Source organism: Leopardus geoffroyi, chromosome A2 (genome assembly GCF_018350155.1).
Source record: "Leopardus geoffroyi isolate Oge1 chromosome A2, O.geoffroyi_Oge1_pat1.0, whole genome shotgun sequence".
NCBI lineage: Eukaryota > Metazoa > Chordata > Mammalia > Carnivora > Felidae > Leopardus > Leopardus geoffroyi.
In genome coordinates this window covers 153,437,394-153,452,713 of record NC_059331.1, presented here as the reverse complement: position 1 = coordinate 153,452,713, position 15,320 = coordinate 153,437,394, and the positions used below count along the sequence as shown (strand labels likewise).

Below are 15,320 nucleotides of genomic sequence, written 5' to 3'. Positions count from 1 at the left end.
ATTGCCCCAGAGGGAGCGGCCTCACCCTGTGTAACAACTTCTAAGTTTTCTACCACTCTTTTTTTTTTTTTTTTTAAATATAGAGCTCAAATTCTGGAAATACACGGGCAACTGTAGGCTCTGTGTAGACTTCATTGTTTTCTTTGAAATCTGTGTGTGTTTCAAATATTCCTGCTAACTGAATTGAGGGTTTACGTTCCTACTGGTGATGTTGGAAGCATGTCACATTCTAGGCTTTTACAAAATATGGCTATTCCCAAGTGTTTCACACTGAGGCACACAGTTTGAAAGTAAGTGCTGTGTATAGGTGGATGTGCTCTGTATAACAGTTCTTCTGTAAGTTGGAGAAATAGCTAGAGGAGAAATCTGTTCTTAGAACAAGGCACATGCTGTTGGTTCCAGACATTCTTGCTGGAGGATACAAAAGTGGTGTTTAACGGCTGCTGGCCCCACGCCCACTCTCCAGCCCCAAGGAATGTGCTGTGTCTGGGCCGCACTCGGCATCAGGGCCGTTATTGTGGGGAGGGGAGAAGCCAGCCCTCCAGGTCCTTGGCCTGAGCGGCCTGAGTGTTTCCTGCCAAAAGAAGGGATCTGTTTTGACTTCGGGTTTCCCACCTAGCCCCCTGCCCCTGCTCCGTGAACTGCCCTGTTTGCAGAAGGAGGCTCGGTTTTCTTTCCCACAACTGCTGTTTCTTCGCTGCAAGTACTTTACCCTGAACGTAAAGTTAAAAACAGCGTTTGTAGGAAGCTTTGTTCGGTAGGGGGGTGTCACCCTGTTCTCCCATTACAGATGTGACATATGGACCCATTCCAATATCTGTGTGTTTTGGCACATGCCCTGTTTCTGAAATTGCTTCTCTGTGTTTTGCATAGGAGGGAGAGAGAAAAAAAATTCTAAGATAAAATAGTCGGCCTATCCTCCGGGATTCTTTTTCAGCAGTTTAAGTGGGGGTAGCGTCACTTTGTCCCTTCTCGTATGCGTAACGTAATAGTAACTTTTGTGAACTATCTCCTTTACCTCTCATAATCAACCCCTTGGGTTGGGTATGATTTCGGGCCCCCTTTTACTGGGGAGGAAACTGAGGTTGGAAGAGGTTTAGGAACTTGTTTTGCTCATCGGTGGTAGTGTCTCTGCAAGGGTAGCCTGAATCCAGGGCTGGATGTACCCGTAATCCCCATACAGTAGTACCTTCGGCATCAGTGGGAGGAACTTGTCGGATAAATGGAAATGTCCTGAGGCTTATGGAAGTTCGGCTTCTTAGGTTGGGGCTAATTTGTATTTTTCCCCCTACCCTTTATTTATTTATTTATCGATTTTTTTTCTAATTTTTTTTTCTTAATGTTTATATATTTTTGAGAGAGAGAGACAGAGTGCAAGCAGAGGAGGGGGAGAGAGAGAGGGAGACACAGAGTCCGACGCAGGCTCCAGGCTCGGAGCTGTCAGCACAGAGCCCGACGCGGGGCTCGAACTCACGAACCGTGAGATCGTGACCTGAGCCGAAGCCTGATCCTTAACCAACTGAGCCACCCAAGCGCCCCTTTTATTTTACTTTTTAAGTTTATTTATCTTGAGAGAGAGACAGAGAGAGCAAGCAGGGGAGGAGCAGAGAGAGAGCGAGGGAGAGAATCCCAAGCAGGCTCTGGGCTGTCGGTGCAGAGCCCGCTTTGGGGCTCCGTCTCGCGAGCCGGATGCTTAACCTTAACCAACTGAGCCACCCAGGTGCCCCTCCCTACACTTTTTTATTTTGAAAAACTTCAGACCTGAGAAAAGTTGTAAAAATAGTACAAGGGAGACCTACATCCTTCAACTAAATTCACCAGTTGTGAACATTTTACTATATTAGCTTGTGTTTCTGTCTTTGTGTGTGTTGTGTTGTGTTGCTCACCCTTTAACAGTTAGTTGAGCTGTTAGCACATTTCATCCTAAGTACTTTAGCAGGTGTCTTTGAAGAACAAAGACACACTCCTGAACAACTTCATAGGGACTCAAAAAACAATTGAAAGTCAGTGCCCTGCTCTTTTCTAATATACCCATGCTCAAATTGCCCTGGTTGTGCCCCAAATGCCTTTTATGGCTGGATTCTTTTCTTATCCAGTGTCTGATGAAAGGGCAAACATGGCTTTTACGATTTGTAATTCTCATACTAGGAACAGTTTGCTTTGGCCCAACTCGGAAGCCCAGGGCTTGTGCTACAATTCCAGAGTTTCTGTCCCTCCTGACGAAGCAGCCACACACACGCACGTCCTTACTTGACACGTGTTGTCCTACTGGGCACCACGTCTTCGTTCTTCCTCCTTCCTTCTCTCTCTTCACCTCTATTTCTTAAGTTCTTTCTTCTCCTTCCTTTCTCTTTTTCCTTCCTCATTTTCTTTTTTCCCTTCCTCTCCTTTCTCCCTCCTCTCCTCCTCCTCCCCGTACAAGACTCGTTCTTACGCACTGTAATGATTCTGTGCTTCAGCCTGGAAATTGGTGGTGTGGCAGGGGGGAGCTGCCAAACTGGATTCAGTTAACAGGTTGAGACAGCGATCAGGCGATGGGGTTAAGGAGGTGTATGGGGGCAGGGTGCTGACCTAGCTGTGGACCCTGTTGCCGGAGGCCGGGGCGGCTCTGCATGAGGCTAAGGGGATGGATGGATGTAAGAGTGGCCGGCTCCAGTCCAGGAAGGTATGAGCCCTGGAACCTAGGGAAGGGACGGGGTGTACCAGGATAGAGTGAAAATGGCATTAGGGCATAATAGGAAGACTATGACTTTGAAGCCAAGCACGCAGGTTAAGATACGGACTGGCTGTATGATTTTGGTAAGATTATTTAACTTTTGTGTTTGTTGGTTTGTTTATATTTGAATATAGTTGAATTATTTAACTTTATTTATTTATTTATTTATTTTTACATTTATTTATTTTTGAGAGGCAGAGAGAGAGAGCACAGTAGCTGTTAGGTGTTTACATGGTGTTGCCACAAATGGGTGGAGGTCTGCAGTGAAGGGAATTGTAGGTAGGTTGTGGCTGTAAGTTCGTGCAGGTGGCCAGCGTGGGGCTGATCTGTCAGTGGATGAAGGTCCTTTGGAAAGGAGTTCAGGCAGGTCTCCTGTTGCTGGGAACTGGCAGGCAGGGAATGGTGATCAGAAGCCAAACTCTGGTTGGAAGCCATGGCACTGGGGATCTGGGAGAGAATCCGAATGCCGGAGCCAAACTGCCCCATCAGGTTCAAGCGAATAGCGGGGTGACTTGGTGCTGTGGGACACCTGTGGGACAGCACCTGTTTGAGAATAGCATTAGGGAGAAGCCGGGGGCAGGAAGTGCCGCCACTCTGGGAGGAGAACCGGGACCCAAACCAAGTCTGGCGTCTATTCTGTCTGAGATTTGCTGTGGGTGTGATGGCATTATTATATTGAAGAGACTCTTTTCCTGGCCCTTGGCCTGAAGTTAGATAAATTGTCACTAGGTATATGAAGCTTCCTTGATTATGAGTTCAGAGCCCCAAATTGCTGGGATGACCTCCATTCATTCCCTTCTGACTTATCTGATTTGCCATAACAAAAGACATAGATTGGATGGCTTGAACAACAGAAACTCATTTCTCTCATTTGGGCTGGGAGGAGGGGAGGGCAGACAGAGAGAGAGAGAGAGAGGGAGGGAGAGGGAAAGGGAGGAGAAGACAGAAAGGGCGGGGGATGGCGGGGGAGAAAGGGAAAGAAAGAAGCAGAGAGAGAGAAAGATCAAAGAGGAGAGAGGAAGAGAGGGAGGGAAAGAGAGATGGAGAGGGAGAGAGAGCCTGCTTACAAGCAAGTACCAGTGAGCAGCTCTCTGGTCTCCTTATCAGGGCACTAATCCCATCAGGGGAACTACACCCTCTCGACCTCATCTTAACCCACTTGCTTCCCAAAGGCCCCACCTCCGAATACCATCCCACTGTGAGTTGGGGCTTCAACATATGAATTTTAGGGGGATTCAGGTATTCAGTCCATAGCACCCTCTTTGCATGCCCCCGTTCCCAGACACTTAAGAGTCTGTATGTTGGGAGGGGCATTGCTTCAAGGAGAGTGCTACTCACATGTAGAATCTGGAAGCAGGAAACTGATCCAGGACCACAGTTCTTGTAGCTTGTTAATAAAAACCTTTTGCAGGGAAACTCTAATTGACTCTCATAGTACACAGGTTCTTCCCTTTTGTGTCCAATGGGGTTTTTTTCAATCTCCTAATTTTTATGATTTTTCACTCTAGAGGCATGTGAAATCTCCACATTGCACTTTCTGCAGTTAGATGTGAGACATTCTCAGGGCACCTGGGTGGCTCTGTTGGTTAAGTGTCCGACTTCAGCTCAGGTCGTGATCTCACGGTTCGGGAGTTCGAGCCCCATGTCAGGCTCTGTGCTGACAGGTCAATATTATTTCCGGTTCTTTGTTGACTAAATTTGCTTTTGTTTTTACCTATTTTCTGAAGAGCATTACATTACAAGCTAAGCTTAATAGGACATGGTTTTCTGTGTTTTTTAAAAAGTATTTAAACAAGATCTACAATGAAAGTAACATGTACTTTCCAAGTTTTAGGTAATATGCATTAGGATATAACTTAAGAAGATGCAGTTAGCCCTATGTTTTCACTTTCTGGAAGAATTTCATGGCTATCCCTTTCTGTGGTCTGTGTCTTTGGCTTCTTTGCCTTGGTTGGCTGGCACCCTTCCCACCCCTGAGCTCCCAAAGTCCCCGATCCCATCAGGGAATGTCACGTCCCTTCCCTGGAGAGCAGTGGTTCTCCACATCTGCTCCACGGACAGCAACAACATCTGACAACTGGTTAGAAATGCATATTTCTGGGCCCCACCCCAGACCTCCTGAATTAGAAACTCCAGGGGTGAGCCCCTGGCATCTGGGTCTTAATCGACCCACCAGGTGATTCTGATACATGCTTGCAGTGGACTGAATGTTTACGTCTGCCCAAAATTCGCATGTGAGAATCCTAACCCCCAATGTAATGGTGTTTGGAGGTGGGGCCTTTGGGAGGTGAATACGATTTAGCACCTGTAAGAGACCCCAGAGAGAACCCTAGCCCCTTCTGCCTCATAAGGACACGGTGAGGAGTTGCAGTCTCTGAGGAAGGGGGCTCTCACCAGGCACTGAATCTGCTGGCTCCCTGATCTTGGACTTCTCAGCCTCTGGAATGCGAGAAATAAATTTCTGTTGTTTCTAAGCCGGCCAGCCTGCAGTATTTTGTTACAGTGACCCGAAGGAACTAAGTGCAGAATTCCTGCCCTGGGCTAGACGGCTAGATTGGTGGACCTATCTCCCAGTTGCTGCTTTTGGCATAGATAACAGCACTTTATTTTGTTCCTCTTCAGATGTAGAATCAGACAGGGTGAGGTGGGGTGAGACTTGAGAGGTCATTCTGGTTCCTTCCCTTTACCACAGAAGAGAGCTTGTGACCTGGGCCAAAACGCTGCAGGCAGGTGCATCCTTCGGATGGGACCCTGGGCTTCCCGTTCTGGGCTCCTTGCTCCTGGCACAGGCCATGTTCCTTCTCTAAAGATAGTTTAGTCAGTGCTCTCTGAGAGCATGATTCTTTGTAAAGTGGCCTGAGGAAATAATTCTGAAAGAACCAGTCAGATTGGCCTAATCACTTGTGGGCTCTCTTAATATTAAAAAAAATTTTTTTTTAATGTTTATTTATTTTTGAGAGAGACAGTGAGTGAGCGAGTGAGCAGGGGAGGGGCAGAGAGAGAAGGAGACACAGAATCCGAAGCAGACTCCAGGCTCTGAGCCATCAGCACAGAGCCTGACTCGGGGCTTGAACTCGTGAACCGCGAGATCATGACCTGAGCCAGAGTCAGATGCTTAACTGACTGAGCCACCCAGGCACCCCTCTCTTAATATTTTGATATGAATAATATTCTAATATTTCATGGGTGTACTCTAAAACCTCAGAATCAAGTAGCTTCTGTCATTGATTTCATTTAATTATTCTACAGGAAAAAACCCAAATGCTTATACTAGCAGAATTCAACGTTTCTCTGTCTTTTATGGCTTTTGTTCACCTATCATGAATGTAAATGTATCTGTGTGCTCTGTGTGTATGATGTGTGTTGAGAGAGGAGGAGGAGAACGAGAAACTTCTATTTATAGGGAAATGGTGAGTTATCTGCAGAGGGTGTGCTTGGGGGAGTCAGCAATGGTCGGACCTATTGGGGGGCACCGTCCATAGCAGCGTCCCCTGACCTGACCCTGGTTTTGGAGACGGTTGCATTTCCAGTGTCTTTGCATAGGCAGTCAGCTCACCTATCTCTTTTCCCCTGTTGGATAATCTCTGTAGCAGAACTGGATTTTACTCACTACTGGTTTCTGAATCTCAATAATCTGAAAGAAAGCATAGCATTGGAAAAATCTGGAAGCAGTCAGGGCACCTGGGTGGCTCAGTCAGTTAAGCATCTGACTTCGGCTCTCAGGTCATGATCTAGTGGTTCTTGAGTTCGACCCCTGCATTGGACTCTGTACTGACAGCTCAGAGCCTGGAGCCTGCTTCAGGTTCTGTGTCTCCCCCTCTATCTGCCCCTCCCCTGCTCGTGCTCTGTCTCTCTCTCCCTCCCTCTCAATAATAAACATTTAAAAAAAAAAGAAGAAGAAGAAGAATTTGGAAGCAGTCAGTTTATGCAGACAATTCAGAGTCTGACTGGCTTGCATATCTCAGCTGTCCCCCTCTTCCCGCTCTACTCGAATGATCTGGTTTTTCTGGATGTCTTAGAATTCTTGTATTTGTTGAGTCCATAGCCTCAGGTGCTCCCATGTCTGCTCCAAGTGCATGGGAAGAATAAACACCTGAGAAAAATGTGCCCCTGTCAAAATACAGGATGGACTCGGTTGTGACGAGTGCCTTGGGAGTCCGGGTATACAGACTGGCCGGGAGATTAAGTGAGGGTTTCTTTAACATGGTAAACTTAAAGGGAATCAGGGGACATTGAGACTTTCCAGGGATTTGTTTCAGCTGAAAGCAGATTGTGAGAAATTCTTAACTTAGGTGCTGCCATCCTTTGTTCATATTTATTTTTTCTTTCTTTCTTCTACAGAGCAGAATAGGCTAAAAGAACAAAATAAAACAAACAAACAAAAACAAACTACCCACCAGAACTAAGAGGGGAATGGCCATTTCTATTGTAAGGTTATAAAAACAAACCTAAGTAACACCTGCACATAAGGACCCCTGGGTCAGAAATTTAGAGAGGAGGATTCCAAAGGATCCAGGGAAAAAATTAGGTGAGCTCTACGACCAAGGAGTCTACTATAAATTTAGCTGATGAAGTTAGAAGAATATTTAAATCCAACCTATGAAAATATATGAACAATGAAACAATGTATCCAGAAGATAGAAGGATTGGTGTTAATTGGAGAACAAGTATAAACGTCTCGTGGACTGTTAGAAACCAGTAGAAAGATTACCAAAATGAAGCATTGTCACAGGAAAACTAGAGAGAAGTGTAGATTTTTGAAAGGTATAGATTTTTGAAAAGTGAAAAGCTTGACATTAATTTCTGGGAAACACCTATGGCTGATTATGACACAGCTCCTTTGTGAATAGGAAGAGAGCAGCACTGGCCTGGCCACAGCATGGTTTGCTAAGAGGCAGTCAAGGGAATGTAGATTCTGGCTTAAAATCAAAGGAGAGAGGAGTCGTAGTTTATCTGTTCACCGTTCTTATCAGCAAATCAGAAGATGACATAGGCCAGGCTTTTGTTGCCATAGAAGGTTCTGGACCAGGAAGGGGAGGCAAAGAAGGGACAGATAGGAGGAAAGGAAGGAAGGAAGGGGAGATGGAGGGCTCAAGATCCAAGGGACTCGAAGCTGTCAGAATCCAAGTCCAAAATCACCCCGCGAGTGGGACATGCAGGCCAGCATGTGTGATGGCAGTGGTGAATATGGAAGGGGTGGGAATCCATTATTGAATGAATATTCACGGAACACTTACTGTGTGTCAGGAGCACTTACTGTGTGTCAGGTATTGCATTCTGGGTTGGGGGGGAGGGAATGCTGCAGGGAATCAAGCAGACAAGGGCCCGGCCCTCAGGGGGCTGCTAGTGAGGGAGGTAGGAGGCAAACATATCTGGAATTTCTCAGGAGGTGATAGTGTTATGGGGAAGAAAACAGGTGGGGTGGCTCATTTACCTGGAGTGGTCAGGGAAGGCCCCTCTGAGATTTGCAGCATTTGGGACTGAAGGCAGTGAGGGTGAAGGAACGCTCAACCCAGGGAAAGTGGGGAAAGTGGTTCCCCAAGGTGTGTGTCGGGTCTGGGGCAGCCTTGAGGAGGCCAGGGCTGCCCGGAGCAGAGTGAGCAAGGGGAAGCAGGGGGGAATTGATGCTGGAAGAAGATGCAGGCTGGAAAGCAGACAAAGGAGAGCCCGGAACCTGCTGTTCATCCAAGTAAGTGACACGATCGGGGACTCAATACTCAAGAGTCCTTTATGACAGTCTTCAAATAAGTTCCAAAGTCCAGACCATAACCATCCAAGTTCCAGAGGAGGCAGCTTTTAGTTCCGCGTGTGGCAGCCTAGCACTTAAGCTGCCTAGCAGTGCTGTGTGCTGCACGGTGAGGTCTTTATCTTCAGAAGTGCTGGACGGGCAATGTCCCTGCATTGAGCCAGGTTTTACATCTAAAAGCCTCCGATGCCCCTTTCGATGCGAACATTCTGCAGCTTCCCCCCAGAGAACAAGAGTCTCCTGACTTTGGCCCTGACTTTCAGCGGGATGGCACATGGGGAAGCAGAAGGGGGAGGTGGTGGTGAGTGGGGTTAACGGGAAGGAGAAATGAAGGGCTGGAGACAGGTTCACGGAGACACGGTGTTTGGGCCGGGGGGAGCAGTTGGAGTCCATAGGAATGTGCCCAGAAAAGTAAGGGAGTCTGGCCTCGGGGGAAGGGCAGCTGGCCTTGGGGGCCTCAGGAGGGTGTCATCCTAAGATCAAGCAACAGAGATCTGGACATTGTGCTGGCGGGTCAGCCATGGGGGATCTTTCAGGAAATGGTAAAGGACGAGCCTGAGAATTTCCAGGGACATCAGGTAGAGATAGCAATCAAGGTGACAATCCAAAATCTCTGAGGTGTGCCCCTGGGCAAGATAAGAAAAAACTTTCCTTCTCCAGGGACCAACTTACTAGAGAAAAAGTCTAGACCCCTGATGTAGAAATGGGGAGGGGAAGGAGTGACTGAAACACCACAGCCACAGTTGAGGCCTAGCAGCCGGGTTCACAGAAGTATCTGGATGTCCTGGTACCACAAAGGTGGAAAGGAAGGACCTCTTCCAGAGAGGGCAAAGTCGGAAAAGGCCGAGAGACCCCCAGCTCTAGGACCCTTGGACGTAGGGAGTGACAACTGACCCAATCAGACAGAATCCGACTCCGCTTTGCTTTGACCAAAAAATGGTGGCGTTCTTTTCCAGTTTTGATTCACCGGACTTAACGTACTTCCCCCCATAATTATATGCTGGCCAGATCGCAGGGACACTGGACAGATTAATTTAAATCAAGACAATTAAGGGCAGTTGAAATTTTTAAATTCTCTTCTCTCTGTTCTGGTTTATAAATAATTTGGAAGAAGGAAATGAATTTCACGAAGAGCATAAAGATTACATTTGAAAATGTAAGTTTCGGGGCGCCTGGGTGGCTCAGATGGTTAAGCAGCTCAGAGCCTGGAGTCTGCTTCAGATTCTGTGACTCCCTCTCTCGCTGCCCCTCTCCTGCTCACGCTCTTTCTCTTTCTCTCAAAAGTGAATAAACATTAAAAATAAAAAAGAAAATGTAATTTTCTTACAGAAACAGGTTTACTTTTTAAGGCTACTTTTCTCCTTTAAATAAAAGTCAAATAATAGTTTACTTTTAAGTTCAAAATAATTGATGAATAAGATTATATTTCTTTGTTAGTTTAAATAAAACCCATGTTTGACTTTAGTAGTGGTTGTGTTATGGCAAAACTGCTCACAAATATGCACAGTTAGCCGGTTGTGTTCCTGTGAATTTCAGATGGTTCCCCTTCCTGATGTCTTCACAGGTGTATGCTTTGGGTTCAGAGATAATTGGTCCAGTGATGTCTTTTATTAGGTAATTAGATAATAAGCTAATTCTAATGATCTTATATTTTTGCTGCTTTCTATCTCTCTGTAAGTCGCAGAAAGGCTTTGGTCAAAGTCCATGGCAGTATTGCATGTCACAGCTACACCTTTTTCTCTCTCTCCCCCATATGTGTGTGTGTGTGTGTGTGTGTGTGTGTGTGTGTGTGTGTGTCTATATATAAATATTTTTATTTTTGCATTTATTTGTAGTCACTCTGTTTTAAGCCTGCATTGTCATGAGATGTCTACGTTATGAGCTCAGCACTTACTATTTCGTAGAGGTTGTGTTACATAATGGAAAATTCATGAGCTGTGAAATCACACAGCTGGTAGCTTAAATCCTAGCTCCAGCCCAGTCACTCACACCCTGTGACCGTGGCAAGTTACTTAACTTCTCTGAGCCTTGGTTTACTGCTCTATAAAATGGGTCTAACCATACTCTCCTAATGGGGTGGTTGTGACCATTCACGTATAAGCAGAAGTTACTGCTGTTTTGTTGTTTTGTTAGAGGACTACAATGGGGATTCAAAGTAATGGGAATTATGAAAATTAGGACCTGGAACATGGACGGGTTGACTTTTGAGAAGGGCAAGGGAATGGAAGTGAGTTACTGAGGTATTTTATCATCCCATTTTTCTGCTGCATTGGTAAGCCCAGTAATAAAGTTACTTTAAATTTTCTAAATACGGTTCTCACTTCCCTCGTGGAGTGGTAAAGGATGAAATTTATCTAGGATAGTTTTATTTGGTCTTAAAAACTTTGATTTTACACCATGATTTACACTCACCTCATTTGTGGAATATTTGGGAAATCATTGGTCTGGTTTCCCATCTTCAAGGAGTTGAATGCCATTTGAACACGTGAGTATCTCTTTCAGAAAGTTTTTGGGAATGGTGTATGAGTTTTTGCTGAATTACATATTAGTGACTTCAAGCATACACCCATTTATTTAGCTCAGTGTTCTGTGGACCAACAATTTAGACTTGGCTCATGTAGGTTGTTCCTCTGATGATCTCAGCTGGGCTCACTCATGAATCTGTGGTCTGTTGCTGGTCAGCTAGCTGCTTCTGAGGGTGGCTGGAGATCAGCTGGAGCGAAAGAGGAAGGGAATGATGGGGGTATGGGGTCTTGGTTCTCTCATCCTCCAATAGGCCAGCCCTGGTGTATTCATATGGCAGCCCATTTACATGAGGTAGATTGGGAGGGTCAGACACTCTTAGGGCAAGTTGTGCCCAGCTTCAGAACTTGGACAGTGTCACTTCCACCACAATCTATTGGCCAAAACGACTCAAAACGTCATTACAGGGGCACCTGGGTGGCTCAGTCTGTTGCGTGTCTGACTTTGGTTCAGGTCATGATCTCGTGGTTTGTGCATCCAAGCCCTGCATTGGGCTCGCTGCTGTCAGTGCAAAGCCTGCTTCAGCTCCTCTTTTCCCCACCCCCCACCCTGTCCCTCCCCCCATCCCACTCTCTCTCTCTCAAAAATAAATAAAACATTTTTTTAAAAAGGCCATTCCAGAATCAATGAGCAGAGAAACAGAGACCACCTCTTAATGAGAGGAACCGCACAATATGGAAAACATTTTTGCAACCCTCCCAGATGAGGACTCTATGCTCTATGATCCTCATTGACAGTTCTGGTTCCTTGGAGTCAACAGATTCTTTCTCTTCTGCTTTAATTTGCATCCTTTTTTTGTTTTGTTTTTGTCATTTGATAGTTTCAAGACTGAAAAGAGATGCTTACATTATCACTTCCCTTCTATTTCGGCCTGAGCTCAGGTTTGTAAAGTGCTGGCACCTGAGATTGACCCTGGCCCCATAGGCCCTTCCTTGGATTTTCTCCCTGACCAGATCCCCTCACCCAGATCTAGGCAGTGGGCAGGCAGAGTAGGGACAGGTCAGCTGGATGACCTGGCTGGAGGCTGCTCAAGGGGCCCTGGCTCAAGAGCAGTTTCTTCATTGTCCTCTGTTGCAGAAGGTCTGACATGGGAAAAGGAGCAGGAGCCTCCCCATTTAATTGGCTGGATCTCTTGGAGCATTTAGACATTGCATTGTAACAAAGGCTAGGCAGATAAGGTAGTTCCTTAAATAAAGTTGTTTTGAACTCTTTTTAATCCATCAGATGATCTCAAGTGGCTAAGTTTGTTTTAAGTAGCTAAAGATTTATTTTCTGATTATTTTGAGGGAGTAGAAATTCTAATCATCTTCCACAGACCCCAGAGATCTTAGTGGTTTGTCTCTAAATCCGAAACTTAATGGGATCTTTTTTTTTTTTTAAATATGAATGTTCTTCTAACTTGTTTTAGACTATAAAGTCTGTTAGTCGCAGCCTTGGCCTGTATGCCTTGGGTAACGTAAATTTTCTGAATTGTCTTCTGGTCTATAAATTCTAAACTCAACTATATTGCCACTGACTCCAGGGAATTGCACAATCAAGGAAGAAAGAAGGGCCCAGGAGCTGCCTGCTTCTCAGTGACCTTGGAAGTTTGGCACAGTGATGACCTGTATTTAGGAGAAAACTGGGAAGTGATTGGTTCAGTTTATAGCTCCTTAAGATGTCAGTGGGTCAGGCCTGCTGCAGAGCATGCCAGACATGATGCTTTCACCTTCCACGAGGAGATGCTGTATGATGATCATTATTCTACCCTATATTAGAGCAAAAATTAGTTAGAGCTCATCTGAAATGTTTTTACTTGTGAATCAGTTATTACCTTGACAAGGGAAAGGGGTAAAGGTCATTGCATTTGCCATTCTTCTTTTATACCCAGCCGTCTTTCTCCAGGCATGTTCAGGAGAACTCAGGAAGCAGGTCAACTGAATGGAGGGAGTAGGAATTCTTTAGGTTATCAGCATATTCTTCACTTTCTAAAAATAAAGAAAAATGAACTGTCTTCTCTTGAGTTTAAGGCTTCTTGATTAGTTGAGGGAATGGCCTGGTTGTTTACCTGCCTGGCAGGAGGTAGTCAGGGCTGAACTGAAATTTTGGTGGGAAGGGTGACTGTAGAGTGGTTGACTGTAGAGTGACAGTCAGGATGTGGTGCAGAAGGGCAGAGAAAGCAAAGGGCTGTGGCTTTCATCAATTTATCAAACATTTATTTGGCTTCTGCCATGATGAGGCACTGGGTTAGATCCTGGGGTAACTTCCTTGAAGAGCAGGAGATAGGTGTAAAAAAAAATGCACAGAGTAAGTGATGAATTCGGTAGAAGGAGCACACATAAGGGCTCTCGGTGCACATTGGGTGCACAGCGACCTGACTCCCTGGGTGAGTAGGAAGAGGCTGGGTTATGTGTCGGGAAGGGGGGCGGGGGAGGTGGAATTCTGGCTGCCGCGCCTGGTGTGCAAAGGCAGGGAGGAGTAATGGTCCTTGCATGTTTGGGGAAATCCATGTCCTTGTGTTTGGCTGGATCAGAGCAGGGGCCCTGTGAGTGCACAGGCAGGGAGAAAGGGAAGACAAACATTCTGAGAATTTTAATGCACATCAGGGGGAAATTGGATGAAATTCACACACAGCTGGTTTTAGAAAGGCCTCTATTTTACAAAATGAAACTGGTTCTTCTCTAAAAGCAGCTCTTCAACAGCTTGGTTAATTGAATTTTGCCACTTTTCCTGCAAGTGGCAGATCTCTTTTCCTAGAAAAGGGTGACTAGGTTCATCTAGCCCCGGGTCATGTTTCACCTGCTTGAACAGTCAGGCGAAGCATTGTGCTGTGTGTACTGATCATAACATTTAGAACCTGGACGGTGACATACAAATTAAAATAACTGTCATTGTTATTTGGTGCTGTTTCAGTATGGCATTTCTGGGCTCTGGCTTCTTGAAAACTACTCAGCATGGCGTGCTAATGGATTGTCAGGCCCCAAAGATGGCAAGCACGGAGTGAAATGACAGTCGGAAAGGGGCTGAGACAGGCTGGAGAGCTTTTGCGAATACGAGGGAACCTAGTTTTGATTTGATGTTTTACAATCGAAAGTGTTCAATTATATTAAAATTGTGTGCTTCTAGTTATATCTTCTTCACGTCACACAATTACTGCTTTTTTATTTCATTTCCACTTACTTCCAAGGAGGAAGCAACTGTTTCTAAATGATTATAAGGCCTTTTTAGGTTTTTTTTAATTAAAAAAAATTGTTTTTTCCTGACTTGAACTTTTACATTCCTGGGGAGAGTTGACTGTTCTCCAAACATGTGGCATCTACCAGCACTTGGTGACAGCAAAATCTGAGTCCTGGAATCAAGTGCTTTAGTTAGTGTGTTTTTGAAGCATCGGATTAACAATGATTTTCAGCAGATTGAAAGGTACCCAATGAGAGAAGATAAATTTTACTTGGAATAAGAAAGACTAAGACTCGAGCGGTCTCATAGAAGCTCCCTGTGGGGCTTTGAGAAATGGTTTCATCTGTCTGAGCTTCAATTGTCATTTCCTTGTGGTATGTGTCTCTTTGAGTTTTGTCTGTAACATTTCAGTTCTTTTTTTTCTTCTAGAGAGAGAGCGTGCACACAAGTGGAGGAGAGGGAGAGAGAGAATCTTAAGCAGGCTCTATGCTCAGCATAGAGCCTGATGCAGGGTTTGATCCCACAACCCTGGAATCATGACCTAAGCTGAAATCAAGGTTTGGGTATGCTGGGGCACCTGGGTGTCTCAGTCGATTAAGGGTCCAACTCTTGCCTTTGGCTCAGGTCATGACCTCACTGTTTGTGAGTTCGAACCCCACATCAGGCTCTGTGCTGACAGTGTGGAACCTGCTTCAGATTCTCTCTCTCCCTCTCTCTCTGCCCCTCCCTTGTTTGTGCTCTCTCTCTCTCTCTTTCTCAAAATAAATAACTCTTTTTCTTAAAAAAGAAAAAAGAGTTGGATGCTCAATCGACCCACCCAGGCGTCCCCAGTTCATTTTCTGAAAATCGGAGTCTGACATCTCACATTTACATTTTAAGTCTGGGTTTCAGGGGTGTCTCCTACATTATTTTCTGGATTTCTCTCTTTTCTTTTTCAAATGATTTCCTAATTAGAACAAAATTTTAATCACAAATTATAAGAGAAAGTACCCAGGTGCTCTCACGTATTTTTAGGTTCTGTAAGAATTTTGGACCCTGATGTTCATGTTGGCTTGAGGTGACAGTCCGGAAGAAGGAATCCTAAAATTGCCACTGTTACACTTATCCTGTGGCTCTTAGCAAACTAGCATGTGACTTGCTTCTATACATAAGGATCTTGCTGCTTGCTTCCTAAAGGAA

The 15,320-nt window shown here is 45.3% G+C and overlaps 1 protein-coding gene and 1 long non-coding RNA gene across 4 annotated transcripts in view; both read left to right on the top strand.

Moving 5' to 3' along the window:
- Positions 1–15,320, top strand: part of CREB3L2 (cAMP responsive element binding protein 3 like 2) — a 120,244-nt gene that overhangs the window by 28,490 nt on the left and 76,434 nt on the right. The gene's annotated exons all lie outside the window — the stretch shown is intronic.
- LOC123606930 lies at positions 6,539–14,070 on the top strand. The gene is made up of 2 exons (XR_006716573.1): positions 6,539–9,618; positions 13,878–14,070. It is a non-coding gene; the product is annotated as an uncharacterized LOC123606930 (long non-coding RNA).